The sequence below is a fragment of the Pimephales promelas genome, chromosome 8, assembly GCF_988280905.1.
Source record: "Pimephales promelas chromosome 8, fPimPro1.hap1.1, whole genome shotgun sequence".
Classification (NCBI taxonomy): domain Eukaryota; kingdom Metazoa; phylum Chordata; class Actinopteri; order Cypriniformes; family Leuciscidae; genus Pimephales; species Pimephales promelas.
The window spans coordinates 33,671,790-33,685,367 of NC_142776.1; the positions used below are offsets into that span (position 1 = coordinate 33,671,790).

The 13,578-nt window shown below is 36.2% G+C and overlaps 1 protein-coding gene across 2 annotated transcripts in view; it reads left to right on the top strand.

The window, feature by feature from the left end:
- The first annotated feature begins 556 nt into the window (after positions 1–556).
- slc16a1a (solute carrier family 16 member 1a) overlaps positions 557–13,578 on the top strand; it is a 30,904-nt gene continuing 17,882 nt past the window's right edge. For both annotated transcript variants that reach the window (XM_089134414.1, XM_039692132.2), the window contains exons 1-2: positions 557–645; positions 1,172–1,247. The gene's annotated coding sequence lies outside the window, so the exon portion shown is untranslated. The remainder of the gene's footprint in view (positions 646–1,171; positions 1,248–13,578) is intronic.

Consider the following 13,578-nt stretch of genomic DNA (forward strand, 5'->3'; position numbering starts at 1 on the left):
TATATTCTTCTTCTTTTTTGCCGGTTTAGCCATGACGATAGTGTGAAAAGCTCCATCCCTACCTTGTTCTCATAGCTAGCCGGATCCTGGATGGGGGTGTGTATGTGTGCAGTGCCGTAAAGCAATTCATTACATCGCGAGACCTGGGGTGCTTCTATATCCCTCCTCATCTCCATCCTCCATCCTATGACCCGGAAACTGATCGAGTTCAGCCATCTTGAAGGACATCTCAATTCTATAATTGCAGTGAGGAGCTTTGAGCGAGGATGCACAGGTGTATCCTATGCGGAAGTGTTTTATCGACTAAACATGACGCATGTATAAATTCTCCTCCCCCTTCACATCGGTCACAATAATTTTAATTTATACCTTACCTTTGCAGTTTACATAAACCACATATCTCACATTTCAACAGGGTATCTTGCTTTATTATTATATATTACTAATTTCTTAAATGACCAAACTTCACCAAACAAAACGTTCATTTGATACCTCCGTCCTCATTTTCTTTCCTTGCAGCCTTCCCTCGCATCCTACAGGGGGCGGAGCTGAGACGTGAGGATGCACAAATAAGAATTGAGAAGCACCCCTGATATCAGGCTGTTTTTACCGCTCACAGGCGTTAATGACTCGGAAGCTGTTCAGGTAAGTTAAATTAAGCTAAAAAAAAAACGGCATAGTTCCCCTTTAATGCATAATTGCTCAATTAAAGTAAAAATAATTAAAAATATTAAAATTGTACCTGGTAAACTTAGTTAAGTCCAGTAGTTGACTTGAATGTGGTAATAATTCAGTACCATAGTTTAAATCAAAGTACATTGTACCTGCACAGTACTTTTTGTAAGTTTCTTGTGAGATATTAAATACTGTGGTTTTCGAATGAGTTTCCCCCCGTGACCTTTCTAGCTGCAGGTATAGATTGAGTCTCAGTCCCTTGTCTCCCCACACATCCACTACTGACCTCAGAACAGCTTTGAACATCTGTGGTAGACCGTACACCACCAGAGAGCCTCGGAGGACCCTGACATTTAAATAAAAGATGCTGTAATCTGGGAGAAATGTCGTGCCTTACACAGCTGGCCAAAATCTGATAACATGGAATAGCTTTTAAAGCAGAAAGAAGAAAAGAAGGTGGCTTTACTTGAAGACTAACCTCTCTCTTCCTTTTCAGGCTGCACGTAGGCACTGTACTAATCAAAGATGGACCCATTGCCGTACCCTGCATTTTACATGTTGTTTACCACCAGGTAAGCTTTCCTTTCTAGTCCTCTGAATGCATTCATTCATCCATTATCGCTGGCCCCCTTTTAATTGGTAAGACCTGTATGAAAGATTATGTTTCCATGGCATAGATGTGTCAAACAGAATAAACTGAAATTATGTCAGGTAATGTCAGGTCTCTCTTGGCTCGGAGCACCTTAGCCCTGTTCGAAATCGAGACAATTCTCATGTCAGGCCATTGTTTGAATGGATTGTTTTTTAAATATTTTATATCTTTTGCTTCTTTGCCAATTTCACCAGTATTCTGCCTGCATACTGATTATTTTGTTGGTGACTGGATTGGTTGGTTAAGTAGAGCTACTGGAATACTTTTCTGTAGTAGTGCTAGAAGTGCTTTGCCAAACCTTAAAAAAAATAAGTTTTTTAAGTATACTTAAGTTTGAGTATATTTATACTTTGAGTATAGTATACTAGTATACTAATATAGTATACTAGTATACTATATACTAAAGTATAAATATAGTATACTAGTATACTAAAGTATACTAATATTAATGTACTAGTAACTACTTGTAAGTGTTCATGCTACTTGGGACTAAATTGGCCCACTTTTTAGTGTATAAAAGTATACTATAAGTGTCAATGCAACATTTACAACTACGTTTTTTTTTTTTTTTTGTACTGTAACTGTACTACACTTGAACATATGTATTCTGGTAGTTTTTTAGTTAAATACTTGTAGCACTTTTTTAGTTTATGAAAGTCCACTTTGAAGTATTCTCTTAGTAAACTACTATTTTAGTGGTTTTCTTCGAGGAAACTTAACATCAAACTTACAGTTTACTATTTATATATTATTTTTGCACTCCAAGTATACAACTATGTTCCTGTTTTGGTATTATTTTTGTACTTTAAATATACCTTTACCTGTACTCATCCTTTGATTTTCTGCCCACAGAATATTATTTTGTTGTATGAATATCTGAACATGCATTATATGAAAAGAAAAAAAAAGAATCTAGCTTACTGCATTCGTTTTTATTAACACTTAAATATGGGTAAGTTTCTTTATCTATATATATATATATATATATATATATATATATATATATATAATCAAATGTATAATCAAATGTCTGTGGAGCATTTTGAGCTGAAACTTCAGACACATTCTGGGGACACCTGAGACTTATTATAGGCATAATAGGTCCCCTTTAAATTTCTCTTTAATTTTGATCACAAACCATGTTTATTCTTGCAGTGCCTTTCTTGTAGTCTGGTTCATATATTTTTTTTACACCAAAATATGCTAGAGTTAATTAAATAGTTGTCTTCTCTCTCTCTCAAAAAAGCCCATTTATTTTGCTTATTGTATTTATTATATAAATACATATATTGTTTTTTTGCTGCTGCAATCAGATCAGACCTGAGAGACCTTTTTGGGTCGCAACCCAACAGCTGAGAACCACTTCTCTAACATAAGATCTTGTCTTTCTAAAAAACGGCACAGTATATTAGATCATTGCTTTCTTCCCAGGGGTTTAAACCACCTCCTTCCCTACGGGGAGATATATGGCAGCATTAGCAAAATGGAAAATGAAGTGAAGGAGCATGAAAGTGAGAACTTGCTCACTCTACCTTCCACCAACCTGCAGTAGACTTGTGCCCCTGCGACCCCACTCAAAGTGGCATTACTATTAGAGCTCTCGGAGCATTTGACCTTCCTGGAAAAAAAAAAAAAAGCCCTGTTACAAATCCGCCCCAGGGACTTAGTCCTGATGGCTCTTTACAACTAGGAAGGATCTGTTGTTGTTGTTGTTGCTGTAGCTAGAGATTTTTTTTTTTTTTTGTACTTTACAAATCCTGAGGCTAGAAAGTCGCCCCATGTATCATGCACATTGAATTTTACATGGCTTTCAGTTTGACCGGCCAGCTAGAGCAGTGTCTAATGTAATCTGAAATGTGTAGGGTCAATTACCCAGCCAGCCCCCAACCTCTAATGAAATAAATAAATAAATGTACAAAGAAAGAAAGTAGATTAAATAAATCACCCAACAGGAGGGGTTTTTTTTTTTTCCGGTGTCATAAAAATGCACTCTTGTGACAAAACACCTCGATAGGGGACCTGAATATCAAGACGGTGCTCCAGGCACCAAAATAACAAATTATTGGTCTCAGTCAAGAAAGCAGATGTTGGAAATGCAAATGATTATTGCTCTGCGCTCTTCATTTTGTTTGGTTGCGAGTGTAGTCCTTTGTCCCCAGGGTGAACTGCTTTATTTTCTTTTATGAGAAGGTGAAAAGAGACCCAGGTAAATTGGGAATGGTGGAGATTAGGAGTCTTGAGAAGATTAATTCATTTCTTTAGGCGTTATCTGTTCAAATGATATCTTTACTTCTGATTTATTATATGGTATACTGTCATAAGATTCCAGACACAAATAAATCATCTGTGGTTTTGAAACAAGCAAATGCAAAATGTCTGCAGTTAGAAATGTTGATAGTAAATTTATGACAAAGTATATTGAGTGCAATATACATCTACTTTTCAGCTTCCTTTGCTGGTCCTGGAAGTATTTTTTCCATTCCTTTTTCCCATAGGGATTTACAAAAAGTATTTAAGCGTTATATGAATAACGCTTGAATCAAGCCATGAATCAAGCCAACCAGCTATGAAGTAAATCATAACATTACAAACTTACAAAGGTTCAAGACTGTGTACTTAACAACTTTAGTGTTGATTATATTTAAAAACATTTTTTTTTAAAATTTATAGCAAAATACCAGTATATTTAAATATTTTAGTATGTTGAGAGCGAAAGGAGCGAAATCGATTCCATAATTTGTGGTGCTTCATGGTAGTGGGCGGAGCTAAAGTATCTTTTGGTGTGTTTCGCTTATTTTTATGCTCTGATTGGTGGAATTTTCTTTACAGCATCATGGGTAATGTACTTATTTAACCATGAATTGAATTCTGATGTAAAACATGTTAAACTTGTCAGATGTTTTAAAACGTAGTTGAAACTACGCAGGCTACCGGCTTCAATGGACGCAAATGCAATCGATTAACAACCTCATAGCTCACAGTGAGGCTGTTTATAAATTATCATTAAAAATCAATTTCCCGATTAGAGTTATTATTGTTTCCGGAACTCAAAAGTTGCACTCTGGTTTAAAAATATGCATCAAGTTCAGGTCTAAAGAAATGGATTAGATTAATTTATGATGCATTCATTACTTATTATATTATTTCCACCAAAATACTAGTTACTTAATTTACTGCCACAACTGTCTTGTAAGTGATTTTGCAATAATGATCAACTGACTATATGTTATACAGGGATAATCACCAAAAAAATGCTTGGGCACTGAATAATGATTTGAAATATATATATAAATATATAGCTTGTTAGAACAACATCATGAGACTAGTGCGACACAATAACTTATAAACTTTTCTATTGGTTCAACTCATATTTTTCCAGGTAAATACTATAACTTACTTTATTAACTACTGTATTTTGGTGGAAATTCTTGCTTCTGTGATCATTTTGAGTGCCTCAGGGTCACGTTACATGTTTTGACAGTGGTTCCCAACAGTTTTGACGCCGTGATACATCACATGCTCAACAAACGCAGGCCGACTGCTGCACAATAAGCTCATATTAGCATAAACGTCGTCGCAAATCACACGGTGTGTTTGCATGCGTGTGACAGGGAAGCGAGCGGTGCGGTGAATGGCAGAGTGCTGTTCATTTGCATCTGAGATGCTTCTGTGTCTTTGCTGAGGGTTGACAATCGCTGCAATGTTAACAATGTGGCTACACCTGCGTCCCGCTTTGATGACCCGAGACATTCCTATTTATGTTAATGTAAAAGTAAACCCACTTTGCATGGAAACATCGCTGAGTCAATTTTCCAGGCCTCGTCATGCGGAAAATAGAAGGAATACAAAATATGGGTCACGTGAGCCTTGGATATTGCTTGGTGCACATATTCTGAGATAATGTGTGTAGGATGTGATTTTAAGGGTTTTAGCTGGAAATCAAATCATGTAGCATTTGCCTCCTTACTAGTCATATGTATCAGGTCTAAATGGATGGATTCCATTAATTTAACCCTCTGATGCATGAATTATTACATTACGAAAGGGAAAAAATGTGTAGCTTTTTTTTTCCACTTTAAAACAAGAATATAATATAATTTTTTTTTTTTGCATCAATCTTTAAAAATGCAAAACTGCCTTTTTGGGATTCAGATGAACAGAAATGAGACTCCTAATGTAAAAAGCTTCAGCAGGGAACCTTGAGACTGACATGGCAATCAATCAGTAATCATATGGGAGGCGTTTGATTTGAGTACCTGCAAAAACCTGCACTTGTGTGGTACTTAATGAAAATCCACAGATGCATCCATTTCCTTTCTCTCTGAAACCTACAGAACATTTGCTCTCCTTAAAAGTCACACGACTCAAATGCCAGGGCAGTCTCATAAGGGAAACGTTGCTGTAGAAACTTTTATGCAGTACTGCACCATCTATACGCCACTTTTGTGACATTCTCATCTCTCCGGAATATTCTGTATATTCTGTCAAAGCCTCAGCTACCTTCATATACAGTACTGGTAACTGTTTCTGTTTTAATATCATTTAAAATTGAAGTTATTCCTGTCATGGCAAAGCTGAATTTTCATCATCAATACTCTGAAAAATCCTGTTTAGTGTTTAAGATTTTTTTTTCTTTGTGGAAACCATGATGCACTAACCCCGGTTTCACAGAGAAGGCTTGAGCCTAGTCCCAGAATAAAATGTTTGAGCTGAATCTTTAACTGAAAGTAACTTGCACTGACATATCTTAAAATATCTCAGCGCCATTGTTTTGTCTTAAGATGCACACCAGTAAGTCTTTCTAGGGCACGTTTAAAAAAGCTACTTAAATATTCTAATAGATAGATAGATAGATAGATAGATAGATAGATAGATAGATAGATAGATAGATAGATAGATAGATAGATAGATAGATAGATAGATAGATAGATAGATAGATAGATAGATAGATAGATAGATAGATAGATAGATAGATAGATAGATAGATAGATAGATAGATAGATAGATAGATAGATAGATAGATAGATAGATAGATAGATAGATAGATAGATAGATAGAGTAGATAGATACAATAGATAGATAGATACAGTAGATAGATACAATAGATAGATACAATAGATAGATACAATAGATAGATAGATAGATAGATAGATAGATAGATAGATAGATAGATAGATAGATAGATAGATAGATAGATAGATAGATAGATAGATAGATAGATAGATAGATAGATAGATAGATACATACATTTTTGGTTTCAAATTAAAAATTGAATGCTGTTCTTTAGAAAATGTATCAACAAAAATATCAAGCCGCAAAAATGGTTTTCAACATTTCTAAAAATAAGAATCATTATTAATAATTGACAAAATCAGCATTTTATAATGATTTCTGAAGGATCATGTGATACTGAAGACTGGAGTAATGATGCTGATAATTCAGCTTTGTAATCATAGAAATAAATTTCGTAGAAATACATGCCCATGGCGTGTACATCATACAATAAGATATGATGAACATATTGAATAATTGTTAACCATGTAAATGAAGAGAACAATTTGAGTTATGTAATCTAATTGGGTAATTGTTACAATGATGGCAGATTGTAAGTCATGGCATTCTGACATATTAAAATCACTCAATACGTTTACTTTCATTAATTCAGCTCATAAAAGTCATGCATATTATCGACTTAATTTTTTTTTAATTGTACGAACACCATTTTTTTTACAATGTGATGTTTTGTATAAAAGCTGCTCGAGAGATGTCGCTTAATGAGAGTGCATTAAAAAAAGCTCTTTCGTTGTGACGAACATCAATATGCCGCTAAATACCACCTAATAGAGTTCTCAATACATGCTTGTCTTGGGTCACAGCAGCTCAGAATGGTATCAAAACTGTGTGTGTCACCCTATTTAAACCTGATCCTTTAGTCATTGGCTTAAACTTAAATGCCAGTCATGAAGAAATTCATTCAGGAATTACAAATTTCCAATATTTTGGAATTAGTCATGGTTTGTGGCCACTTTACAGAATCGGTCCCATTTGAGTGGAGCAGTACAGTGGTTAAAAGAGTTCTCCGGAGTATTTTTAAATGCCCAGACCCTGGGGTGAATACTTATCCCCTAACTGAGGAACGATTTGTGGCTCGCAGTGGAGAGCGGGGTGGAAAAGATGGACTGGTAATTGCCGTGCCAAGGCAGGGGTGTATTAGAATGCCTGAATACATGAATAAGTATGTTGCAGATGCAGAGGAAACTTGAGGTTAGGATCAAGTTTAGGAGGAGGGGTGGGGCAGATGCAGCCTGAATAGCATCTTTCCTCAACAGCAGCATCTTTTAGCTATAATTTTACTTTTTTTTTAAAGAAAATGTGTCTGTTGCTTACCTATGCAAAATGTAATGCTACAATAGAGTGTTGTGGAAGGTGGCCAGGGTATTGCTAAGTGGTTTCTAATGTGTTCTGAGGGAGGTTTAATATGTCTATATTCTCTCGGTCAATCATTCTATAGGATTTTAACACCTGTTTTATTTTCTACCAGGTATAAATTGTAATACTGTAGCACACTCCTTAATTAGCTGGACAATTGGAATCATGCATGTCTGAGTTTTTTTCTTAGACTTAAAGGGGTCATGAACTGGCTTTTTAAATTTTATTAAAGTGTTGTCTGAGGTCAACTTATGACGTTCGCTTGGTTTTTGCATTCAAAAACATCAAAATGAACTGTCTTCGACTGTCATCTTCCACAACCAGGCACTGCACAATATTTTGTATTGCTCGGTAGCTCGATTCGGTTTGTCATCACGAGGTTGGTCTATGTTATTTAGCTATGCGTGTAATGCGCGAATCGGTGGGCGGGGCTAAACCGGCCATGTTGAAGTAGGCGTTGATCTTCTTCTTCTTCTGTTCTGTTTTATTCTCTTTGACGTCATTGTTCCCCACTTTGAAAAACGAGTCGTTTGCTGGGCCTGGTGTCAATAAAAGCTTTTATTTTGTACGTTCTAAAACTTACAGGATATTCTTATAATATGATGACCTCTTAGATGTCAAAAGCTCAAGAAAATTTTGATTTCTCAGTTCATCACCCCTTTAAGTGGTGGTCACACTGTACTTTTCGTTCCATTGACTTCCTTTAAAACGCATGTAAATGCGTCATACAGGAAAGGTATACCTCATGTGAAAGGCTGCCGTGACCTCTTGGCTGAATCAAAAGAACTAAATATTTTTGCAGTAAAGTCGAGTAGATTGTATATTATTTTAGATTTTAAGTGTATTACTATTAGTTATATGTTGAAATCATATTTATTTAAAAAAAGAGAAAGACGCTCCAGACTGTGACGTCATACCATGAACGTTGCAGTGTCCGAAGTCTGCTCAACATGCTCAAAGTCTAGCGTTATGCCATAAGGCCGTGTGTCCACCAAAGCATTTTTTCACGCGCCTGGCATTTGTTTTCAATGGGAGCACCGCATTTTTTAAACGCCATGAGCGTAACGAGGCACTGAGCGTTTTTTTTCACGCTGAAGCGCCGAGTGCCCAGCGCCAGGAGTTGAAAAATGTTCAACTTGGAATAAAACACAGCGCTCATCACTGTCACTTTTTACCCAGCCATCCAATTTTTCAACTCTCGACAACTTGTAAAAAATGCCGAGCGTTCAGCGCTTCAGCATGAAAAAAAACGCTCAGAACCTCGCTCCCATTGAAAACAATTGAAAACATACGCCAGGCACGTGGAAAAACGCTTTGGTGGACACACGGCTGCAGGTCAAGAATTGAGATCAAATTTAAGATCCTATAACAAAAGTTCTATTTATTATTTAAGTGGTCTTAATTTGATGCGTTTAATTTTTTATTTAGTTTTAAATTCAAGAAAACTCCAGGGTGCTTTCCAGCCATTCAGATGTCCATTGTTTTGGAAGTTCTATGGTTAAACAGTTTCCTCGTCACTTGTTTCTTGTTGGCTTTGTTAAAAATTAATGTCTGCTTGTTTACACCAGTTTTGATGTCTACACGGAAAGCCAACATCAGTTAAATTGTGGCATTCAGCATTAATCTTTAAATGACCTGCAAGGTTTGTAATGCAGTCCTGCTCTTTCATGCAGACCCACAGGGTGTGATACAGTTTCATGCGGTTTAATAGACAAACACTGTGCAAGAGTGGGTTTTAATCCATAGTCTCTCCAAGGCATATTTGATTAAATACAAACTGTGAAATCTATTGTCATCTCCCTATGTTTGGAGGAAGGATTTGATTACTCTATATTAGGCTAATTGAAATGATATTTGATGAAATCAATAGCAGGCAGGCATCTACATGTATATCAAATTATGAAAACCAGTACAGCCATTTCCACGAGGTGGTGCTCTAATGTCATTCTAAATAGTTTAGAACAATTATCAACAAACAACAAGAGAGTGCGATGGTGCCGTGTAGGATGTGTTCTTGGATCAACATGTTTAGTTGCTCTTATATCAGCATTCTTGTCAAAATAACATAAGAGAAAATGTTGTTCATATTCTGACTTCAGATATAACACTTAATCAACCCTAAACCCAACCTTACAAACAAATTGGACAATAAGAGTGTGGATCTAGGGACAGATCCTACTTAGAAAAATCCCAGTCATCATTCTGGTATATTTGGATAGAATATACACTCTCATTCAAAACTTTTTTTTTTTATTCAAAAATTCAGCACAGTTGCTGATTCATTAAAGATTCATTAATGATTCACACAAAAGACAAACAATTAATAATATTACTGATTTTACTGTATTTTGATTAAATAAATGCAGCCTTGGTGAGCAATAAGACTTCTTTTTTTAAACACATAAAAAATCTTGCAAACTCAAAAGTTTGAATAGTAATGTATATGAATCATTTTCATATCATTGTGTATCTGTGATTATTATTAACACTTTTTGGTGTTTGATTTTAAGTCATGTTTCATTTTGGAACAGTTTTGGATTGCCACTTGAAGCCTATCCAGACCTTCAGACTGACAGCAGGTCTTGTGTCCATAGCAGCTTTCATTGGTCAAGGACTGCCCAGAGGCCGTCTGACTGACTGACTGAAATACAGTTCGTTTTGTTCCACGTCAAAATGTAATTCCGTCCCGGTGTGTAAAACTCTTGGATGTATTATAAAGAGCGAACTTTACATACTTAAAATCCAGCATTTAATTTATCCTGATGACCGCTCACTGTCGTAGTTGTAAACACAACTACGTTCTTTTTCCATTAGGGGGTTTGCCATCATGGCATCTTTGTTTCCATACGGACAGTTAAAGAACACGATACACACGTCTCCCGGACATCCTATAGAATTTAACCAATCAGGTGACTGAAAACCAGAAAACCTGAATTGTTTCCAGTTAAAGTCGGCGTGAAACGGAAGTTGAGATTGTCATTTTTTCCTTGTTGTGACGTATATCCAAGTGAAACGGCTTCTGAAATTAGAAAAAATGTAGGGCAAGGCTTGATTTCATCCTTCGGGAATTGATTGGATCGTTGGAGGTTGGGCGTTACAAACAATTTGAATGCGATTCTCTGAGAGGTGGTGCACCGATAGCCGCACCTTCATCGGACCTGGCCGCACCCTTTTGCCATTCCACGTGACCAAAAGAGAGAGAGGTCGTTTCGAAGGGGGAGGGAAGGGTAATGTATTTGATTAAAGATTTCAAGGGTACATGAATTTAAAAAATGCACGGATAAATCATTTATAATAAACACTACAATATTACATAGAAAAAGAAGATTTGTCAAATTTGATTTCATGCCGACTTTAAGTGTGCCATATGCATTAGACGTTCAGCCAGCGGTTCATGGGCTGAGACTACTTGAAGCCCAATGTAAATCTAAAGCAAGACCAGTTGTCAAGAATCTCTGTTCTAGATATATATCAGAAAAAATGTATGTATATATTGACAAAGCTGGTTTATAAAAATGTAAAGTTCGTCTACAGGACCACCACCAGAGGCCTCGCTGTGGTGACGCATTACTTGTCTCACAGATTGTACCCTCTCAGCAGGCTGGCCATCTGGCTTGTCTTTACAACAAGGACAGAAATACAAATCATACCTAGTCACAGATATTGCAGAGGTTACACATTACCTAAAAGAAGAGGGGAAAAAAACAGTTCTGACGTAAACTCACTGGAGCGCTGCAGCTCCCAGCCATATGGGGACTTAAATGGATCCTAGAATTGTTCAGACTATCTGCTGAGCGCAGGTTTTAGAACTACACAGAGACAAGCCTCATCCAGCATAACGCAGGGGAAAGTACTCACTGCTGTGTTGACACAATGAGGGCACTATATAGAAGTTTAAGAGCATCAATTTCCGTGTCTATTCAAGGGGCCATGGGCCTTTTGTGTGTTTAATAATATTTAACATCAGACAATGCTGCTGCCAGTGACTGCGTTTAGTCAATATGAGTTATAAGTGTTGGCACGTGTGGATTCACGCAAATGTGTTTCGATCAAGGATTTGGTCTCTCTAAACCCTGCCTTTCTGAGAGTCTAATCTACTCTGATTGGTCATATGGCCCAGTCTGTTGTGATTGGATAAACGTTGATTACCGTATCTGAATATCACCTCCTGATCTTCCTCAGCAGTCAATGCAATGTGATTCCAACATTAGCACTGGTGCGCTTTTATCGGATCAATTCGAGCGCGAGTCCTGATCTTTTGGAAGTTAATGCGAAGTGGATTTGCTTTCGCATAGCAGCATTGACGTGTCGACAACACAATCCAAACTCATTCAAGTATTATGCATTGCATTATGCAAATTTGTTACAAGCATAGTTTCTCGTAGGAAGTAAGCCTGGATTTACTGATGACTCGTTTTAGGCAGTTCAGAGTCAGTTCTTTCTTTTGGGACACAATAACTCCATTAGTCATGCACTTTGATCTTTGAAACTTTTTAGACTTAAAACAACTATATTACACACTACAGGAAATGTAATAGCCGAAAAAGCATAATGGTGCAATTTAATATCTGGATTCATTCTCTAAAGATTAAATGGAGAATAAATGGAAACTTTTGCTTAGTCATCATGAAACTGCTTTCACAGCTGATATTACTACTGTAATGTGGTGTATTTTTGAGGAAAACAATTAAATGTAAATAATGCCTTTTTAAATAACACATTTTTATCAAACAGGAATTTATTGGATTGTAAAAAGTGGCCCTTCCATATTAAAAAAGCAGCCAGAGCTGAATGAGTTTGCTGTGGATTGTGAAGGACTTTAAAGAGGATTTTAACCAGTGTGTGGAGGTAAAGTTCACCTTTGAAAGAATCTCAATGCTAACTGTTTTTGCCATCCAGTTTTGTTATTAAAGTCAACTTCCATGAAATTGCTGCTTTAACTATTGGCATTATTTTAGAAAGGCTGCATTACTTAAATGCCTCAATTGCTGTTTGGCTAGTGGTTAATATTTTCTGATAGCCTGTATGCCCTAGGTCAAGGAAAGTTGTTCCAGAGGCAGAACTAGTTATTTTGATGAATTATAATAGAGATTTTTTGGTTACACTTTTATTTTAATGTGTCTGTGTGTAACTATACATTAAGTTCTGAGTAATATAAATTAACTACATGTACTGTACTTACTATAGGGTTTGGATTAGGTTTGGTTTAGGGTTACTTGCATGTAATTATAAATAATTTATAGTTGTTTATGTGCAACATGTAACAATGACACTTTAAAATGAAATGTTACCATTAAAGTTTTGAACAGAAGCAAATTACTGTCAAATTGAATTTGTGTTGGCTTCTCATATATTTCTGGTTGGCTTCTCAAGTTTCAGATCTGCCAAAATCTGCGATCAAAAGTTAGAAATCTCAATATGCACTCAAACAAATTCTTCCGAACCAAAACAATCTGGACTGTACGATCTACTCTTTACAGCTCTATAATCCTACTGTCTATAATCCTGCCTTTTTTAGGGATGCACCGATATGAAAATTTTTGCCGATACCGATAACCGATAATTCTTTATATTTGAAAGCCGATAACCGATATATCGGCCGATAAACTTAAATCCAAATTTTTATCTGATTTTGAGAGCCTGATTACAAATACAAAAGTCTCACAATTAAATCCATGTCCCAAGCGCACAATTATAATGATGTTCTCATTATAGTGTTGTATAGCCGATATGACAGATTTGCGTTGCACATGTTGTACCGAACCGTATTTTCATTTTTTGAGAGATTTCAGTCATATTTCAAGAAATTCAAAAACATAAAC